The sequence below is a fragment of the Suncus etruscus genome, chromosome 2 (genome assembly GCF_024139225.1).
Source record: "Suncus etruscus isolate mSunEtr1 chromosome 2, mSunEtr1.pri.cur, whole genome shotgun sequence".
Taxonomy (NCBI): domain Eukaryota; kingdom Metazoa; phylum Chordata; class Mammalia; order Eulipotyphla; family Soricidae; genus Suncus; species Suncus etruscus.
In genome coordinates, this window is record NC_064849.1 from 30,373,940 (window position 1) to 30,394,456 (window position 20,517).

The 20,517-nt window shown below is 34.5% G+C and overlaps 1 pseudogene; it reads right to left on the bottom strand.

Annotated features, from left to right (window-relative positions):
- Positions 1-1,112: 1,112 nt before the first annotated feature.
- Positions 1,113-20,517, bottom strand: part of LOC126001655 (protein SET-like) — a 77,206-nt pseudogene continuing 57,801 nt past the window's right edge.

A 20,517-nucleotide genomic window follows, 5' to 3' on the forward strand; every position in this document is an offset into this window, starting at 1 on the left:
AAAGATTACATTTGAGTAAAATAAAGAACTAGTGATTAGAGGGTTGTTTTTATGTGTGTGTATATGAGTAACATTTACTTTATTGTATCTAAGTAACTTAAAACACTTTTTAATGTTTAGAAATGAGCATCTTTCCTTTCCAATGAAACAAAATTTTAAAATAAACAGGAACAAAATTAGAATAGATAAAGACAATCCCAAATAGATTCCTGTAAGTTTTACTTATTCTCCCATTGAGTAGCAGGGCTGTCATCTTAAAGTGCAAGGATGACTGTTAAACATCACAATTAATGGCTGGGGTGATAACACAGCCTAGGGCAATTGCCTTGCATATTGGTTGCTGAATCAAGATGAACTCTGGTTCGATCCCTGGCATCCCATATGGTCCCCCGAGCCTGCCCGGAGCTATTTCTGACTTCAGAGCCAGAAATTACCCTTAAGCAGTTCCAGTGTGGCCCCAAAACTTATATAGATATAGATAAATAGATATATGAATATGTATATATAAAACACATCACAAATAAGCATCCCAAAGAAGTTAGAGTGTCAAAATGCCATTTATCCCACCCAAACATCTCAAACCTACCTTTTCACTTTTTATATTTATAAACATTTATTGTTTAAAACAAGAAAAAGTAGACAGATACACATCAGTAAATGAGAACTGTTCATATTCACATAGAAACACAGTGTGATCTCTGAGACCAATATACAGAAAAATTAGGAAAAAAAGCTAGAATTCTTTGCATTAGTACTCAGGGCCCTTGCATCCTCTAGCTTCCAGCAGAACTATATGAGCACAAGGATTTTCTTTTTCCCACAGATCACAGTGGTAAACACCACAGTTTTTGCTGATATGAGAAAAGTTAAAAGGAATTTGGAACTGAAAGTGGAAGAGATCCTTTCCCAACTCAATTCTGTTCTAGATATTAAGTTGAGAACCATGATGTAGAGAAGAGAAAAGAGGCCTCAAAAACCAGGAGACTGAGCACAAGGGGGTTGGAGAGGAGGGAAAAAAAGAAAAAGACTGAATTTGCTCCCTGGAACTGGAGGAAATAAGAAAACATCAGAATTCATCCGTTTTCCTTTAGTCATCTCGTCCATTTCCCCTCTTATTCCTCCCCCTCTTCATCATCTCCAACTTCTTTATCTTTATCTTATTCCCTTTCATCAATATCTTCCAGTCCTCTTCACCATCGTCTTCATCTTCTTTTCTTCACCTTTTTCACTATTCATGTCAGGAACCAAGCAGTACCATAAAGGATTTAGCCACATGTCATCCTTGATAACCATGCCCAGCTAGTCTGTCCCACATCAGCCCATTCCCATCAGTCAGGAAACCAGGAAAAGAAGCTCTCAGGATCCTGCTATGCTTCCTGCTGGCTTTATTCTGTTTGACTTGAACATTTCCTCAGATCATTACCAGATTTCTATTTGATTTCAGTGGTCTTTGAAATTTACTCTCATTCAGATGAAATTCCTCGGAGAGAAATTTATTTTCCAAATAAGTATTTTCATCAAAATAAATATCTATGCTGTAACCTGATTTAATCTCTTCAAATTCCGTCTCTTCAAGTCTTGGCAAATAATTCAAAGATTGTTCATCCTTCTTCCCTAGTAGAGCATATTTCTGTGGATGGTTGACAAATGTTGTTACCCAAAAAGTGGGGGTTTTGTCAATCAACTCCCACCTCTTGTGAAAAAAAATATTGGGGGTTGGCAACCTTTGTTGTATTTCTGTTCTACTTTCAAGATCTCCTCTCTGGCTTTTTCATTAAATCGGCCTATTTTATTTTGTACTACATCAGTAAGCTCAGTTGCTTCCCGTTGTTCTTTTTCTCCCTTTTGATTGCCCAGTAATTGAAATCCTGCCCCATCTTGGGTGTGGCAGGCCACTTTGGTTTCCTTGCTAGAGATGAAGGCATTAGCTGGTGCTTAGAATCATGTTGGGGGCCAGCTGTGGGAGCAGACATCTGCATGGTGAGCTGCTGAGCCAGGAGCCTAGTACTCAATTACTACTGGAATCACCTTGATCAGCATCATAGTTGGAAGGAGAAAAACAGATGCTACAAAGACCAAGTCGTATGTTCATTTGGTGAAAATAAAAATGATCAGACTTGAACACAAAATCCAAAGTCAACAACAGAAATGATACCCAATCTACATCAAGCTGTACATGCATTATGGGGTGTAGAGGAGGGGGAAGAGGGATGCATACTGGGAACAGGAGTGGAGGGAGGACAACACTTGTGATGGGAATGCCACTCATTCATTACTACGATGTGCCTTAACTATTACTGTGAAAGATTTGTAATTCACTTTGCCCACAATAAAAAAAATATTCTTGGCTAGCTGGAGCAATAGCACAATGGGTAGGGCATTTATTTGCCTTGCAGGCAGAGAATTCAGGTTCAGTCCCCAGCATCCCATATGGTCTTTTGAGCCTGACAAGGGTAATTTCAGAGCACAGAAATAAACCTTGAACACCAATGGGTGTGGCCCAACATGTGTGTGTGTGTGTGTGTGTGTGTGTAAGGCAAAAACCCTACCAGTTCTATTATTACTCTGGCTCGAGCCAGAGTATATATATATATATATATATATATATATATATATATATATATACATATATATTCACGTAATATATATGTATATAAATGCACATATTTATATAATATAGTATGTATATATATTTGTATAATTTCCTGGGTCAAAACAATAGTAAAACTGGGGTTTTTGCCTTGTACACGCCCACCTATGTTCAACCCATGTGGTCCCCTGAGCCTGCCAGGAGTGAAGAGTGAGTGAAGAGCCATAGTAACCCATAAGCACCCTCTGGGTTTGACACAAAGACCAAAAAATAATCCTATATACCTATAAAAAAAAAAAGCCACAGGTGACTCTGCAAATTAAAGGGAAAATTGTATTTGTAGAAGCATTCCTAGAAGAGACAATCTGAAGGCAAATGGAAAGTAGCATGAAAAGTAGCAAAATATCACAAGATACCAAAAAAATCATAAAACTTTGTTTTATTTTAGGTGGAGAGAACAACATGCCCTGACTTGTTCAGGAGTTACTACTGGCTCTGCACTTAATAATTGCTTTTAGTGGTACTCAGAGAAAATAAGGTATTCTGGGAACTAAAATCATGTAAAAGCCAAGTGCTATAACCTCTGTACTCTCTCTCTAGCCCCAATACACAATAAATTATTTTGTATTTACTTTTAAATTAGTTTTACCAAATATATTTAAAATAAAAATCTATTAAAAGTGTGTATATATATATAGAGAGAGAGAAGAAGAAGAAGAAGAGAGATAATACTGACTATACTTGTGAATAAATATTCCAAAGAAATTCTTTGAATGTCACTTTTATCAGGCAAATCCAAATCAAGAGGACAATGAAAAATCAGCTCACACAGAAAAGAAATATATAAAAATAATGGGAAACAATCAGTACTAGTATGGATATAGAGAGAAAGGAACTTTCTATCACAGCTGGTGAATGATGTTTTCTGAATAAATTTCCAAAGAACAGATTATAGATATAAAAAAAAGTAAGAGTAGAATTTCCATACAATCCAATAATACTAACTTTTGGTACCTACTTTAAACTACAAAGAAATTTATTTAAAAGGAAATTTTAACATTATTATCTGTAGCAGCACACATTAAATATATAAAATATGGAATCAACCCAGGTGTTCAATGACAATTGAGTTGATTAAGAACATGTGGTATATAAAACCAATGAAATACTATGAAGCTGCAGAAATGATCAATTAATTTCATGCAGCTTGGATGGAACTGGAGGAAATCTTGTTAATTGAAGTTAAGTCAGAAGAAAAAAATCCCACTTTTCTGTGGTATATAGAATAGCATGACAAAAGGAAGGCAAACTTTGACTATATAAATTTAAAATAAAAAGGAAACATTAAAGTAGTTCAATGTAAGTGAGAAGCTGGAAGACCTAAGTAGCAGAGTCAGGAGACATGTGATAATAGATGGGGGAAGAATTCAGGTATAGAATCAATCAATAAGAATTCAAACTCAAACTATAATAATAAAATTTCAAGATGTGCCTGTTAAGGAGGCAGGGTAGAAGCTGTAGGGAAGCTGGGGGTATCAGTGAAGGGAAGTTGACACTAGTGGTGGAATGGAATTAGAATTGGAATATTGTTTGCTTAAATTATTATGGTCATATTTTTTTTTGGTTTATAGAACACACCTGGTGACGCTCAGGGATTACTCCTGGCTGTGCACTCAGAAATTGCTCCTGGCTTGGGGACCAAACGGGACACCAAGGGATGAAGCAATGTTCGTCCTGGTTCAACTGTGTGCAAGGCAAATGCCCTACCACTGTGATATCGCTCTGGCCCCTTATTATGGTCATTTTGTAAACCCTGGACCTCAGTTAAAGAAGAAAATTGTATTCCAGATTTGGTAAGTAAGTTCCTTAAAGTCTTGCATATAATTATCATAATACTTAAAAATGCAGAAAGTCATTTTACATGGATATTAAATACAGGAAACAAAAAATTCATAATGAACAAATCACATAAGTGTTTATGAACATTTATTACATGAATCATGGAAGGTAAGAAAATTCTTTATCATGGTTAAAATGAACAGGTTAGGGCTATTTTTTCCATCTCAAAATGTGAATGACAATATATCTCAGAAGACATTAAAAACGGCAAGATGATGACTATTAAATACAGATAATGCTACTTATGTTTTTTAAAACAACACTTTTGCAGACATATTATTAGGCTGAAAATATCCAAAAGTATTTGATAGTTGAAGTTTTTTGGGAAAGAATGTGAAAATAAATTTGAAGAGGCATATCGATGTCATTATTTTTCTTAATAGTACTTCCTTTTTTTTCTGGGTCACACCCAGAGGCACTCAGGGGTTACTCCTTGCTCTTCAATCTCAGAAATAGCTCCTGACAAACTTGGGGACCATATGGGATGCCTTGAATCTAATCAAGGTCAATTTAGGTAGGTCCTGGGTCTGCTGCATTTAAGGTAAATGCCCTACCCACTGTGCTATCATCCCAGCCACCAATAGTATATTTTCTTTAAAAACACACACACACACACACACACACACACATTAACCAAGAATTCCAATATTTTCTCTCTATGTATTTTCTTGTTTTTGATTTTATCTTGGACTATACTCAACAGTTCACTAGGTTTATTATTATTATTGTTATTATTATTATTATTTTGCATTTTGAGCCACAGCTAGTGATGCTCAGGGGTTACTCCTGGCTATGCACTCAGAAATCACTTCTAACTTGAGGAACCATATAGGATGCCGGAGATTGAACCTGGTCTGTGCTGGATCAGCTCATGCAAGGCAAATGCCCTACCGCTGCAGCACTAGACTTATTCTGACTTTGGCTATTACTCCTAGTATTTAGAGACCATATTCTGAGCCAGGTATCCAATGAGGATGGCCATATTCAAGGCAAGTGTTTACCTTTGTTCTACATTCCCTCATTCTGAAACTACGTAAATTTATTTATTTATTTATTTATTTATTTATTTATTTATTTATTTTGGTTTTTGGGCCACACCTGGAGGTGCTCAGGGGTTACTCTTGGCTATCTGCTCAGAAATAGCTCCTGGCAGGCACAAGGGACCATATGGGACGCGGGGATTCGAACCAACCACTTTAGGTCCTGAGTCAGCTGCTTGCAAGGCAAACGCTGCTGTGCTATCTCTCCGAACCCTTATTTATTTATTTTAATATTGACCCTATGAAATACACTGCAATGTGCCATTATTCTTTTTGTGTGTGTGGGTTTTTTTTTTTTTTTTTTAAGAAAAAGAAAGAAATTAGAGTTACAGCTGGAATTAGTGTGAGGATTCAGGGATAGAGTTAGAGTTAAGATTCAGGTTTGGGTGAATTCTAAACTGGATTAGGTTTAGAATTCAAGATTAGGGTTAAGGTTAGGTTTGAAAGTTTAAGGTTAAGGTTAAAGTTGAGGCTTCTGGTTAGAGTTAGAGGATAGGATTAGGAGTTTAAATTAGGGATTAGGATTAAACTTTTTATTTTAGTGTTTCAGGTTTTTTTTACTTATTTTTTATTAAATAATATTTTTATTTAAACACCATGATTACAAACATAGTTGTAGTTGGGTTTCAGTCATAACAAGAAAACCCCCTTCACCATGCAACCCTCCCATCACCAATGCTCCCATCTCTTCCCTCCCTCATCCCCGCCTGTATTCGAGACAGCTTTTTATATCCCTCACTCACTGACATTGTTATGATAGTTCACAGCATATTTATATCTCTAACTGCACTCACCACTCTTTGTGAGTGCATTATCTTGAGCCATTCTATTTGGTCCTCATCTCTGGGAATTATTTTAATATCTTTAATTTTTCTTAAAACACATAGATGAGTGAGACTATTCTACTATTTCAAGTATCCTCAGCTTACTATAGTCCCATTTATTTATTTCTGCTTTGACTTGTTTAGAGAGTGTTGTTTCTTCCTTGAATGAAGATACCTTTAGTTTCAACGTCCTGAGGTGTTTTATCTATGTGTTGTTCTATATACCTTATAGTTTCAGGTTTAATATTAAGGTCTTTGATCAATTCACATTTGACCTTGGTGGAGGTCTGAGTTTGTTTTTTTGCAAGGGATGACTTGTTGTCACAGCACCGCTTGTTGAAGAGACTTTCCTTGCTCCATTTGCATTTATTGCCCCTTTATCAAAGATTAATTGATTGTATATCTGGGGAACATTCTCTGAATACTCTAGTCTATTCCACTGTTCTGAATGTCTGTCTTTATCCCAATACCAGGCTTTTTTTAATGACTATTGCTTTTCATTACATAAGCATTTTAATCCTGTTTTCATATAGTGTTTTTGTTTGTTATGATGCATATTAAATTAAATTAAAAATACTAAAGTGTTACAATCTCCTACCATCTCCTATATTTTTTTAGTTTTGTTTTTGTTTTCGTTTTTGGGCCACACCCGGCGATGCTCAGGGGTTACTCCTGGCAGTCTACTCAGAAATAGCTCCTGGCAGGCAAGGGGGACCATATGGGACACCAGGATTCGAACCAACCACCTTTGGTCCTGGATTGGCTGCTTGCAAGGCAAACACCGCTGTGCTATCTCTCCGGGCCCCTACCATCTCCTATATTTGTAAGCAATATCATGATGCATATTGATAAGGAGTCATGGTTATTTCCTTCGTAGATTTTTTAATGGTGATTCCTCATTAACTTACAACTAAACAGTCATTTTTTTGAAGATGGCATGTAATCAATGAATGGCAGTTATCCAAAGACTACATAAAATAGTAAAATATTGTTTGATAAACTGCCCCTGGTAAGAAAAAGAAAAAATTTTGAGTTCTGAGTCTGCAGCATCTTTAATGATCTAAAACATGGACTTTTATAATGAAAGGCCAAAATGAAAGTTATACAATAGCAATAACAGAGAGAAATTACACAGCCCAGGAAATATGTGATTTGAAATAGTAACAAGGTTATATCATGAAGCAAATTGTACTGGTTCATAACTCATTATTTTATTTAACCATGAGACATTGTTAGTTTTAGAACAAATGAAAAACAGTTGCTTTGAAGAAAATGTATATCATATTTTCATTCTTTAATTTTTTAGGTGGTCAGTTCCAATTGTTGTATTTGGCAGTGGTATTTTAATTTCTTTTAGGCCAAGTAGAACAGATGGAAGATAGCAACATTGACAAAAAAAAGTAATTTACTATGGTGCGTTCACAAAATTTCACACTTTCCAAGAGTTATAATAGCTATATTGTTCATTGGAAAAGATTCATATGGACCCTGAGCAGAGAGAAATCAGAGACTTCCTCAATTGAAGCAAGGCTCTGAAAATACATTAACATGAAAACCAGAAGCAGAAAATGCTCCTGGAAAAATAAACTAATGTAACTAGAGGGTATGGATGAATTTTTATATTGGCCTCAATTGCTCAGCTATTCCAAGTGATGTTAAGAACAGAAATATTTAACACTCTTGGTCCTGGCAGACATTGTAGTCAGAGAACATTTATTTATTTCAATTAACTAATTCAGTTTCAGAAGGTCCCTCAAACAGTGGTCATTGGACCCTGACACTCCCTTTAAGTTATATAAGGTGAAAATGAATACAAGGACCCAATAATTTATTGCTATTCAGGCCCGAAAATGCTGAGTGTTTCCTGAACCACACTCATAGTATTCAAAGCCTCAGAGCCAAAAGTAAAGATGCTTTGGATTATTCAGGGCTGTTCCTATAATGTTTGATGGTTAGGGTTCACATGGAGCCAGGAACCAACCAGGCGTGGCCACATGCAAGGTAGTTTCTTTGAATTCCATACTATGTATCTAAGCCCTATTTATTTTATTTTATTTTATTGAAACACTTGGTATCTACAAAGTTCTTTACAGTTCAGTTTCAAATATACAATGTATTAGAGCTTTTCCCATCACCAGTGTCAACCTCCCTACATCAGAGTGCATCCTATACCACCACCCTTTGCCCTCTGGCCTGCCAGTATAATAGACTTATTTAAATTTAGATAGTTAAAGTTTAAGTCCCTTAATTCTATTATAGTAGATTTTGGCTTGAATATGTAGTTCTGTCCTTTTTTATTTCCATTCCATGTACCCCAAACCACTTGGCCTTTGGCCTCTAGCCTTTATTCCTTTACTCTTAATTTCATAGAAAAATGTGAGAATATGTGATAAAATAAAGTACTCCATGTCCCAAAATTCCTCGAAAAGGCAGGGCCCTGATTTAAAAGATAAGAGATAAAATAATACAATATAAAAGGTGTGTGTGTGTGTGTGTTGTCATAGTGACTTGAGGTAGGATTCAGAAGATCAGACATTATCAATTCACCCCAGAACGAGTATTACTTTCTACACCAGCCTCAGGAATTAGTCTTCTACCAGGGAAGGCCTTAATGCTGCACTGGTGTCAACTTGCCCCAGAGTGGGTTTATATGACACCCTGACAACTTGGTAACAACAAGAACCTGCTATCAGGGATGGGTTTTCTGCAGAGACACCTAATGTTGAGTTGAAACCAGAAGACATTCCATGTTATTCTGACTTCAACATAAGATCTGTACAAAAACTAGAATCTCTAACTACAGAAACCTGACCACAACAACTATAATTGTGAAGAAATTTTACTGTGAACACAGAGAAAGAATTTGAGTTTAGATAACTTAGTATGCCTAGAGCCTATAGTTGGTCTTATGCCAGGATGCTTTATGGGTAAGAGCTCCCTTTCCTTGGCCAAAGTTCTGGGTTTTCCCAGCTTTTGCTGTGCCTATGCACAAAAACAAACAACCAAATAAAACCAAAACAAACAAAAAAACCCTGCCACACTCACACTTTTTTTTAAATAAGAAAGAGAAATAATCAGGAGAGATAAATGTGAACACCCAAGGCACTTTCTAAATTACAATGCTAGATAGTGAAAGTATTGGTGTGTTTCTATCTCTGACCAATATATACTGGGGGAGTGAGTGTTTTTTTTTTTAATTACTATAGCAGTTTGATGAGAAATAATTAAAATAATAATTAGGGTCCTGTATAAGAGCTAATTTACTTTTAAGATTTATATTCACTCATGTCTTTCATCCTCTTTAAGTCACTGAGTTATACAATATTTCAATAGATATTGCAAGTCAGAGCCAATAGAATATTTGCTATATGTACTAGATAAAAGTGCAGTAATTATGGAAACATAGTAAGTTACCTTCAACTAAAAGGAATTTGAAAGACAATGTTGGTTTGCTGAAATGTGTGGTCACTCCTCTTTCAATTTTAAGTTTTAAAAAACTTAAAAGTTTGAAGTTTGAATCTCTTCTAACACTGGCAGCGAAATGCACATAGCATTTATTTCTAAGCTTTCCTGTCACTGATCGGTTATATAAACCTTTCTATATACTTAGTTCCAGGCTATAAAAGTCTCCATCTGGTAAGGAAGCTTATTTTTGGTTATTTTATTTTGTTTCATTTTATTTTTTAAATTGCCTTATTATAGTCACTAGGCTATATGCACTTCCAACTTTTCAAATTACTTTCAGGAGAATTTTAGTAAAAACAGAAACAAAGAAATATATTTAACAGTTCCATACCATTGCTGACAATGCTTCCAAGAAAAATAGTCACTCATAAAAATAATTATTTTTATATTCCCTAGTGTAAAGAAAACAACAACAACAACAACAAAACGTCATATTTAAGCTTACATTGAACAAGTAAGAAATCCATGGGGCTGGTGAGGTGGCGCTAAAGGTAAGGTGTCTGCCTTGCAAGCGCTAGCCAAGGAAGGACCCCGGTTCGATTCCCGGAGTGCCATATGGTCCCCCCAACCCAGTGTCAATTTCTGAGTGCTTAGCCAGGAGTAATCCCTGAGCATCAAACGGGTGTGCCCCCCCCCCAAAAAAAAGAAGTCCTGAGTTCCTATATCTGCTATATCTAGCAAGCTTTTTACGTGTCAAATTCTGAACAACTGCCCATCCTCCATCTTCTTTTTAAGAATGCATCTTTAGGCATTTGCTTGGAGCAAAAGAATCTTGGAGAGCTTGAAGGGGGGATGGGGCGAGTGGAGGCCAATGACCATACAATGGGACTACTAAGGCTTGTATTAACAAGTGAATTAGCACTGATTTATCCAATCATAGTAAGTTCATCCAAATGGCTGAACTTAAAAGGAGCCTGGATAATTTGCCACATCCATAGTAAAATCAGGCTAAGCTGTGATTTGAAATTGATTGCAGCTACACAAAACTTTTCCCCCTCAAACACCATCAAAGAGTTTTAGCAATCTCTTTTTGTCTGTCTCACACCCTTATTGAATACCCTTTCCCTTTACTCTCCCATCCTCAGTCAACAAGTACTATTTGCCACCAATTGTCTCTATTAGAGAATGATTTTTCTCAGATGCTAATGAACAATTCAAACTGAGTAAAAAATAAATAAATTAAGACCAACACAAACAACCCATAGGTGAAGTTTTCCAGTTTCTAATGAACACTGCCCTTGGGCTCCAGATTGCTGAATAAAATAAATGACTCCACAAATCCAAAAGCTCATTATTGGCCTCAAATAGGCACAGCCTTAGGGATGTGTGGCCATATTCAAATCATTAAGAATCTTCTGTTGCTTATTGCTTTCTCCTTTTGCTACTTAAAATGCCAGCCTGATGTGGTCTTCATTCTCTTTCACACCTAGAAAACTATTTCTTATTCCAAATTATACCATGAACCTAATTTCTGTCTGGTGTCCCTAATATTTTTTTCTTAACCTAAATAAAATTAAGACTCTGTCTCTGGTCAGTGACCCTACTTTTGAGGTTCACTAGTCAACATGTACACAGCTGGAGACATACCCTTTTTATTGTCTTGCAAAAAACCACCTGAAAAGGTCATAACCCTATATGGAATTTGTTCCTTTCATGTCTGAGCACCCACCAATTTGAGATTAATTTAATAAGGTAAGTTAGAAGAGCTGAGTAGAAATTGTTTTGGAGAAGCTAGAAGGGTCTAATTTAAAAAAACATCACATTTCCCAGTCACATAGGTAGAACTGAATAAGTTTCCAGGTTAATAGTGTAAGGCCAAATATTTTATAATGGAAATCTCATCAAGGTGTTACTTTCCTAAATTTACCCCTAGATACAATAACGTTGGCTTAACTAGAAGTCATTCTATAGCCATACTAACATTTCCTTTAGATTATTTTGTTTGGGAAATATTAGTCTTTTCTCGAGAAAAATATTCCAAAGTAACTTTTCACAACAAAAAGGCAAAATAAGATATAATGCAATCTGGAAAAATAGAGCAGTAGGTGGGCATTTGCCTTGCACGAATTCTTCTCAGGTTTGATCCAAGCATCCCATATGCTCCTGACAAAAATGATCCTTAAAGGCAGAACCAGGAGTAAGCACACAGCACCTTCCATGTAAATAAAAAAAAAAATCCCCCAGGTAAGTTATAAAACTGTTAGGAATAGGGAAGTAGATGAGATTTTGAAATTTAGAAGTTTGAGAAGTTCACCATCCTTGCCTTATGTAGCTGCCCTAGTTCAACCCCAGGCAACATAAAGCCATGTACGTCTCTTGGTGTCTCCAGGGATTATCACTGGAGCAGAGAGTCCCTGGATATGTCAAGCATGACTCCGAAAACAACATTTTTTATGGTAAGGGATTATCTTTTTTTAAAAAAAATATTGCAGATCATGAGCATGTAAGGCATTTATTTTCCTTGTACATAGCTGACTCAGGTTCTATCTTAGGCATCCATATAGTTCTCTGGGCCTGCAAGAAGTGATTCCTGAGTGCAGAGCCAGGAGTAACCTCTGAGCAAATCCAGATGTGGTTTAAAAACCAAACAAGTTTGTAGAAGCAAAAATATAGTAGAAGGAAGATGTATCACTTTCTGCCTCATTTTTAGTTTAACTTTTACCAATGTCCATGAAAATGCTACTAGGTCACTTTCAATAAACAAGGCTTTATTGAAACTTTGAGAGTGAAACCATGAATATTAAGAGAAATAAGACAAGATGCCCATCCTGGAAAAAACTGTCTTTGATCTGTTTAAAAATAGAAATGGATTTTCTTAGCATTTGTAGGCCAATTCAAAAGAAATGACTGAGATATTTCTAATAGTGAAGAGAAAGCTGGAAGTTAGACTCATGTTGCTTACTGTAAACAGCTAAAGGTAGAAAATTGTAGTCTTTATTTTGTCTTTACAGCTTTATTTTTGCAAACTATCTTTAAAAATACTCCTTGAGCCAGGAACGATTTCTGAATGCATAGCCAGGAGTAACCCCTGAGCATCACTGGGTGTGACCCAAAAACCAAATAAATAAATAAAATAAAAATACTCCTAATAGATTTGTTTTACCTCTTTTTCTAAACGTTTAATGTCTTTGCTTAATTTTCTTTTAAAATACTATATTCCTGATTAAGTGAGGAAGGTGGACTTGGATCTGTACATTTTCTTCCATTTTGGGAACAGAAGCTAAGATTGCAGGGGATGAGGGTGTTGAAATTCTAAAACTAAATAATGAAGTGATAACAAATGTCAACTGGTGCCTAATGATGTGCTACAAAATTAAATCAATATTTAGGAATATTTCCTCATTGCAAAAATAATGACATATGCTCCTCTTTTCATCTTGCTTAAAGGCTCTATTTGTAGAGGTGACTAGAACTTTGGCTCAGCCCTACTACTTATTAATTTTATGAACTTGAGTGAGTAGTTTGTGACTTGATTTCCACATCTATCAAATAAAACAGAAGGCTCATTCTACAAATTAAAAAAGAAAATACATTTTATAACTGTGTATAACACATAATATATATCTCATTAATGTTAATGATAAAGATGATATCACTCATTTCTTCAATAAATATTTATTGAGTGCCTATGAATATTTCACAGTTCATATTTTTTATAATATGGATTGTGTTATATAAACTCATTAATAAAGTGGTTATATATACATAATACTAAGAATGTTACTTGAATTGCATGCTTATGTAAATGAATTCTTAAAAAATACTGATATATCAGATGAGAAATAATTTTTTAGAGGAAGAAATATAGTAAATGTTGGGGTCAGGATAGCTAATTAATTAATAGAACTTAGAATCACATTGGCTAGTTTATTTTATTTTCAACTCTGGACAATAAATATATCTACAATCTCTATGTGTTTTCTAAACTGGATTATGAAGTTGATGCTGATACATAATTCAGAACATAGCTAATTTAAAAAGAAAAACTGATCTCAAAAATGTTTGCCATTCAATAGAATTATGAACCATTAAATTAAAGTGATGGCCTTTCCATGATAAATCCTTGATTACTCACTGTTGTTTAAAATAACTAATTTATATTTGATATTCTAATATTTTAACAGTCTAGTATGAAAATAAAGTGTGTTAAAAGATATTTGGTTAAAGTTCTAGATATCTAGGTACTTGATTATGACACTTACCATAGTCTTCATTTAGATAATAATGAAAACATAATAGTTAAGGCAGCCTTTCCTAACTATATAAATATTATGGTTGGGCCGAAGTGATAGCACAGGATAGGGCATTTGCCTTGCATGCTGCCAACCTGGGTTCTATTCCCAGGATCGCATATGGTTCCCTGAGCATGCCAGGAGTGATTTCTAAGTGCAAAGTCATGGTGGAAGCCCTGAGCACAACTGGGGATGCCCCCAAAACTCACCTCCACCAAAAATTATGGCTTTGGGGGAGACTTAAGACATGACTAATAATGGGTACAATAGAGATCTGATTTTTTTAGTTTTATACAGGTATTTTATGTTTCATTGAAATATTGATATATAGCATTATATTTTGTTATATAATTTTTCAATATCTATATGACTTGTAAAATCATCACTACACCAAGTTAACATCCATGATTATATACACAAATATTTTTCCTATGTTAAAGATTGTTCATGTTTACTCTGAGTATCTTCCAAATTTGAATTATGGTTACCACAACATGCATTACTTACTCATGACTTACTGATTTTATAACTTAAAGTCTGTGCTCTTGACCCTCTCCCTCACCTATTTTCTGTTCCCAGCCCCTGCCTCTAACATACCAGCCTCTTCTCTGTACCTATGAGTTTAATGATTTGTTTAATGCTTTAATGATATCATTTTGTCTTTTCTTTATCTTAATGCTTTCAAAGTATCTTGTAGCAAATGAAACCTTTTTCTTCTTATGGCTGAATAATATCTCATGTCACATATATATATACATATATAACTGAGCAAAACTATGATATATGCATACATGCACATATCTACTTACACATGTTAATTTTAATTTTAATATATTTTAATATATACAATATATAACACATGTTAATTTTAATTTTAATATATTTTAATATATACAAGTTTTTGGACATTTATTCCATATTAGATATTTAGGTACCTAGGTCATTTTTCATACCTTGTCTATTTTAAATAATACTGTTATGAATGGTAGTGTACATATTATGAGCAGTGAAATTCTAGTTATACCTATAATCTTTTTCTCATTCATAAAATACCTAGTATAATATCTTAGCTCAAAATAAGTATAAAGTGTACATATTTAGATTAGAAAAAGAAGCTCCTAATCTGAGAGATCGACATGATCATATTTCACAACCATTCATCAATCCATTAATTATAATTAAAGCTAAGTTATTGAGAAACACATAACAACCTAAACCTAAAAACAACACATGTACTGATGAGTTAATGTAGGGGAATCAAATATAGAAAAATAAAGTGAGTGGAGGTAACTTTCACATCTTTTCTTGCCTACAGAAAAGTCTTACCTTAGATTTAGTCTTTGTAGTAGAGATAAATCCCACAAGATAATCCTTCTTTGCTGAGGCCTAGAGCAACTCCAATAAGAGGTGTTCCTAGGATGGACAATTTGGATACAAATACAAGATAAGTTTCTACCACAGTGTCCTTATTTCTGTGTCTTGGGGCTGGATACATAGTACAGGGGTAGTGTCTTGCACACATCTGACATAGGTTCTCCACCCATTAACCCACTTGTGTCTCCCAAACCTAAAATCCCAGAGTGCAATTCCAGGAGAAAAAGCTGAGCAGATCAGGTTTGGCAAATTAACCAAACAATAAAATATTCTAAGACTGTCCTTTGTTCTCTGTAAGCGTATAATAAGAAAGAACCTTATCACAATTTTTGAAAACTGCACTAAAATGTGAATACTAGTCCAAAGGATATGAGATTATAATCTGAACCAAATTAAGTTGTTTTATACAAATAGACACTTTAGCATTTTCCAGAAGCCCCTGAGTATAAAGCCATTTTATGCAGAAAGCCCAGAATGCATAATAAAGTTTCCAAGAGAGGACAAGAAAAATGTTATACATGTACAAGAGACAAGAAAATCAAGAGATAGTAGCTCTGCTATGAAAAGGATATGGATATTATCCAACAACAGCCTGTTTTTTATTTTTTTATTTCACTTATTCTTTGTTACAGTCAAAAAACATTATGTAGTTTTCATGTGTATGGAATTTTAAATCCTGGTTTGCATATTTAAAGATATTATTGTCACAAACAGTATTTTGGGGTGCTTTGGAATCACATCTGGTAGACTCAGGGGCTATTCCTGGAGCTTATGCATGCAAAATATGTGTTTTTATCCAGTAAACTATTTACCATAAGTTTAGTTGTAAGTTCTGCATTGGAAATTAGACACTAGGCTTTTCAAATCATACCAGCAGCACAACTTCATATATTTATTGTTAAAGATTGTTCTATGTTAATGTTTCTGTCATTCATATCCAGAAACCGCAGGAAAATTTGACAATATTGAATGTTTCAGAGATGATATATAAACTTCTTAGAATGCATTGGTTTTAAGATGACCAGCAAAAATTAATGTGGTCTTAATACTTATTCTACCTTGGGTTCATGTTGACTGGTTAAGTATAAATCCTCAAATGCAGAACTAGCTGGACAAGTGACCCAGGAGTTATAATAGCTCATGTAAGATATTGTTTTGTTGCTTTGTTTTACCAGCTAGAGCCTCATAATTTAACATTTTAAAAAATACATCTGCTTGGTTGTAGAAATGCAAATATATCTCTACTCATAGAAGAAAATATATTTAAATGTATTGAATTGGTAGAATTTTCAAGAAAGCAATTTATCTATGATTCTTTCTATTCTCTCCTCACTGGATTTTACTACTAACAAGATTCAGTTATTAATTTATGCTATTGAGGTTACCTATTTCCAGAAAATTTCTTAACAATAATTACTAAAGTGGCACATGCATGAAACGTAAGTTAGAAAATTGTCCAAACATTTTGTAGAAGCTGTATATTTATTTCATAGTAAGCAGTAGTGAGGTACTTTCTGTTTTGTCAGTATCAAAATAAGGAAATTTGAACTCTGAACAGAAAAGTTAGGTAAATGATTAAAATCATACTACTGGTGTACTTTCAAATCAATATGTGGCTATGGACTTCATGCTTTATACATTGTGTTGTGTTGTTTCATAGTACCTACTCTGTTGATTTCTTTTTAGTAGCATAAGTTGCAAAGAGAGAAGAATTTGTAAGACCTTGTTCTAGAACTTCTTGCCTTACACCTAGATTGTGTAGAATGGTTACTACTAGCTTTATCCAAGAGCAAAGTCATGAATTAATTTGCTTTTAGAACATAAGCTTGCAAAATTTCAGAATAGCAATAGAATTCCTCAGACATTTTATGGGTTAAGAGCATGTTTATTTAAGCACCATGATTACAAGCATGTTTGTAGTTGGAATTCAGTCATAAACAGAATACCCCTCTTCACCAGTGCAACATTCCCACCACCAATGCCCCCCTCCTCCCACCTTTCCTGTATCGCGACAGGCATTCTACTTCTCTCATTCTTTAACATTGTCATGATAGTTGTTAGTGTAGTAATTTCCCTAACAAGGTTCACCACTCTTTTTGGTGAGCTTCAAATTTTGAGCCAGTCCTTCCAGCCCTTCCAGCCCTTAACTCTATTGTCTCTGGGCCTTATTACTGTAATGTCTTTACTTTTTCTTAAAATCCATAGATAAGGGAGAAAATTCTGTGTCTATTCCACTCCTAGGGATATACCCAGAACAAGAGCATGTTGTTTTACTTAGAAAATATGGGGCCGGCACGGTGGCGCTAGAGGTAAGGTGTTTGCCTTGCCAGTGCTAGCCTAGGATGGACCACAGTTCGATCCACCGGCGTCCCATATGGTCCCCCAAGCCAAGAGCAACTTCTGAGCGCATAACCAGAAGTAACCCCTGAGCGTCACCGGGTGTGGCCCCAAAACCAAAAACAAAACAAAACAACAACAACAACAAAAAGAAAATGTAGCATGATTACCAGAGAAGATATACACTGTAGACTACTAGTCCTTGTCTTGAGTTGTTAAATAACCCAATGACATCTACTCTCTGAAACTGGTTTAAGAGCAGTAAATTTTAAACAGAAATATGAATATAGACACAGATATCTAGATGTTAAGAGATGGTGTATTTCTGAACAAAATTTGTTTTTGGTATAAATAATTTTGGCAACTTGTATATATTAATTCTTAAAGAACTCCACTACAAAATGACTATCTGTCACACATCGTATAGTTAGCTAATGGTAAGCGTTGTTGGTAGGTCTTGCAGAGGATTGAGTTAGGAAATAACACAGTGCTAATTCTCTCCATATTGTGTCAAAATGTGTTTGTGCACAAAAATATGGTATAGCTTCAAAAATAAACAAAACTACTTAATATTCAACTACTTTTGTTATAAAACAACTCATTTGAGAGAAAACATGTTGCTCCAAAACAACAAAAGTCAGTGTCAAGTTTTCAGACCATTATTCCTTTTAGCTTCTATGTATATCATTTTCATACAGTTTTCATTTTCTTTAAATTTTCTCTAAATTTTAGTTATGTTTTAATAGAAAATCATTCATACCAACTATACATCTTTCCATGTTAAAATATTGCCCCAAATACACACACATTCTTATTGCAAAGAATCTGAAATAACTGGGAATGGACTAAAAAGGCTTGAATTATACCTGATTTCCTGCATAGCAAAGTGTGCATAAAGAAATGGTGAAAAGGAGCAAGAAGTTTTTGCTTTTTGTTTTGTTTTATTTTGATTTTTTGTTTTTGAGCCATAGCCAATGCTCAGAAATCTATAGCTTGGGGGACCATATGGGATGCCAGGGGATCAAACAGTGGTCAGTCTTAGGTTAGCGTGTACAAGGCTTTAAACACCCTACCACTTGCAGCAGTACTCCTGCCCAAGGAGCAAAGTTTTATTTAGGTAAATATGTAACAATACAGATGAGTTAAAGTAACAAGTACACATAAATGTATTATAAAATCGCACACTACCATGCATGTATATTATATGATAAAAGTCTCACTTTTACAAATATGCATTTATGTTGTTAGCATATCAGTGAAACAAGTTTTATATGTTAGAAGTGTCCAAAATAATATACTAGAAGCCAAAACTCAATTGAAGTGAATAAGTAAAATCTTTCCCATTGACTACACCTCTTCTCAGCACATTCCTCACTGCCTTTCCAGTTATACAAAGAACAGTGGTTTTCTTTTGGATTTTGAGAGATGAAGATGTAGTAGGGCCAGCCATTAAGTAACCTAGCATTTTATTTTGTGTGCTACTGTTATCTCTCCTATTTTATTTTTCCCTACTTAAATCTCTCTCCATGTGTAAATACCACCTCTGTTAGTTGAATATCTCAGTAATATTACTATGTTTACATATACAGGGAAATCTGGTTCCAGAAATCTTGGATAAAATAGCTCTCTTCGAAGAACTTAAAGCTGCCAGAGACACATATTTGAATTGGATAATGTTTGAAAAAAAAAAACTCATTTTCCTATAGCATCTTGGAATTCTATGAAAGGATGGGAGGGAGAAGGGTTCAGTTTGTTTAAAAATTAAACATAATTTTGCCTTTATATCTTACTTGATTTTGTGTATTAACTATAGATACAAATTGTTGTTTTCTAAAATGTGAACTCTTTAAAGAAAAAATGAGTCTGACACATTTTCCCTTTTCTACACTTGAAGTGAGACCAATGATCCCATTTATAGTACCTATTGGCATCATGATATTCCTGCTGGCAAGAATTTCCCAAACACATGAAGATTTCCTTTAATGAGTACATATAAGAACATTTTACTATTATTGATGTTAAAATGTCATGATGTATTTATTAAAATGTTTTAATTTTATCTTAAAGGTATTGCCTAGGTATAGCTCAGATTAAACCAAAGCTTGCCAAATTTTGAAAAAGATTTGCCTGGCAAGTGGAAACTAGTATTTATGTAAACAGCACATATGGTATAGAAGGAAGAATGTGGATAGGAGTTAAAAGCACATATTTCCACAACTGTTCATTTATATAATACAGATCTATCCTCCACAGTTGTATGCTTCTATCTCAATTTCTTTGTCAAGTGAAGTAGATCAACAAGATTTTTAAAGTGTCTTATCCAGTACTAAATTGCAGTGGATCTGTGAAGGAAAATAGAAAGCATAATTTAACCTTCCTTGGAGGGTTTAATGTTAGATGTAAGAAGATATTCCTAATGGTAAAATGTCTTTAACATAGACAAATATTATCTAGGGATGTTATAAAATTTTCCTCCTCTCTGAAAATATCTTATTTATATATTTATGTTTGACAGTCCACATATGCCCAGAAAAAGAATTAGAGCTATGACATTTATAATTTCAGAAACTAATACAGTTTACAAAATAAAATATCAAAGGGCTTCTTTAATTTTCTGTCCAAAATAATCAAATAACAAAACCAAAAATCAATGAACTATTGACTGAAACTATTTAAACATATTTTAGCACATAATTGGGGATGAAAAACAATTAATGTTGAATACTTTATTTAAAACTCATTCATTTTATAAGTTT